Source organism: Bubalus bubalis, chromosome 11 (genome assembly GCF_019923935.1).
Source record: "Bubalus bubalis isolate 160015118507 breed Murrah chromosome 11, NDDB_SH_1, whole genome shotgun sequence".
Lineage (NCBI taxonomy): Eukaryota > Metazoa > Chordata > Mammalia > Artiodactyla > Bovidae > Bubalus > Bubalus bubalis.
In genome coordinates, this window is record NC_059167.1 from 87,062,657 (window position 1) to 87,065,018 (window position 2,362).

Genomic DNA, 2,362 nt, shown 5'->3' on the forward strand with positions numbered 1-2,362 from the left:
CTGGATGCTGGGTACATGGGTTTATTAATCTGTTTACTTTTGCACATGTTTAAAATTTTTCATAGCAAAATTATTTTTTAAAAATAAGCAACAGTGGACTTCCATGGTGGTCCAGTGGTAAAGAAATCACCTGCCAGTGCAGAGGACACAGGTTCAATCCCTGGTGCAGGCAGATCCCACAGACCATGGAGAAACAAAGCCCTTGCACTCCAAGGCTCACACACCACGACTACTAAGCCCGCACGCTGCAACTACTGAAACCCACGCCAGAGCCTGTCCTCCACAGCAAGAGAAGCCACTGCAATGAGAAGCTTGCGCCCTGCAACGAGAGTAGTCCCGGCTAGTCACAACTCGAGAAAGCCCTCACCCAGCAACGAAAAGCCAGCATAGTCAAGAGTAATAAATAAATCAATGATTTTATAAAATAAAATAAGCAACAGTAGTAAACAGTAAAAGTGTTATGAAACAAAACTTTTATACTCCTTTTTATAATACAGCTAACTGTGTGGGAGTTATTTTTGATCCCTGCTACTCCCTCAGTCACCGTATCCATTCAATCACCAAATCCTGTTGATTCTACCTCTTAACTGTCACTTCCTCCCATCTAGTCCAAGCTAAATTTGACCTGTGCACAGTACACTTCTACTCCTGCCTACTTTCAAAACTGTAGCCAGACTGGGGTTTTCTAAGAACACAAATTTGATCATATCTAGCCTTTGCTTAGAATCTACTGACAACTTCACACTTAACTATCAGATAAAGGCTAAAAGTATTCAGTGTGCAATTTGAGGATTTGCAAGATCTAGTCCAGCCCCGTGTACCTTACCAGCTCCATCTGGAGGTGCTCTCCCCTTTCTTTTTTTTTATTTCATTTATTTAACTATCCCCTACCTTTCTATACTCCAGCTGCTTCTTGAACTTGCCATTACTCATTCTTACCTCACAGCATTTACGCATGCTCTTCCCTCTACCTGGAATGCCCTCTTCCTTACATACAACCTTATCCTACAGATCTTGCTTTAAGTGCTACTTTCTCCGGGTAGCTTTCCCATTATTCTTGGTCTTGGTGAGGTCAAATTTCTCAAACTTTTGTAACAACTTATCAAAACTGAAGTTTAAAACTGTTGAAGTTATGTCTCTTTGATGCTATACTTTCAAAGAGAGAAGGAACTAAACCCTACTACTGCATTCCCAAAATCTAGTATTTTGTCCTGCACAAGATCAATAAATGTTTATTAAACTATAAATGACTGGCCTGATAAATGAATAAATAAATACTTCATAGCTCAGTCGGTAAAGAATCTTCCTGCAATGCAGGAGACCTGGGTTTGATTCTTGGGTCAGGAAGACCACCTGGAGAAGGAAATGGCAACCCACTCCAGTATTCTTGCCTGGAGAATCCCATGGACAGAGGAACCTGGCAGGCTACAATTCACGAGGTCACAAGAGTCAGACATGACTTACTGACGAAACCACCACAAATCATGAAACAGGATTACCTGTACCATAATTACAAAATTACAGTTAACCTTAATGGTGTTAGTCATGTGTGTGTGCATGTGAAGTCATTTCAGCTGTGTCTGACTCTGTGCAACTCTATGAACTATATAACCTGCCAGACTCCTCTGTCCATGGAATTGTCCAGGCAAGAATACTTGAGTGGGTTGCCATGCCCTCCTCCAGGTGATCTTCCTGACCCAGGGATCGGAACTGCATCTCCTGAAACTCCTAAACTGCTGGTGGATTCTTTACCATTGAGCCACCAGGGAAGACCACGTTACTCATATTCCCAAATACAAAATTTGGAAGGCTTCCATGTATATGTGTATAAACGAACAAAAAGAGAAAATAAGTGAGAATGATCTCATTACAAATCCAGGTTACAGTCCTTCACTAATACTCCAGAAGTATTTAACAACAAAGGAATAGGGATGTATCTTAATATATCATCTACCTTTCAAAGGTGGCACATATATATTCAGATAAAAGCTTTGATACAAGCTCCAATTATGTTATTTGGACAGAATACTCAGATCGATAACATATCCTAAAATTTTACATTTATATGCAATTATTTAAAACCAGCTACTCTGGAGAAGGGAATGGCAACCCACTCCAGTTTTCATGCCTGGAGAATCCCATGGACAGATACCTTGTGGGCTACAGCGCAAGGGGTTGCAAAGAGCTGGACACGACTCAGCGACTACCACTACCACCACTACTACTACATATAGTGGACTGCACCGTCTCTTAAGTCTTAGAAAATGGGAGAATTTACTAACCTATCAAGTAAAATCAAAGCTTAAACACTTTAAAGATTAGATATTCATAACTTTTAAAATTAACGAGAGAAAATACAAAC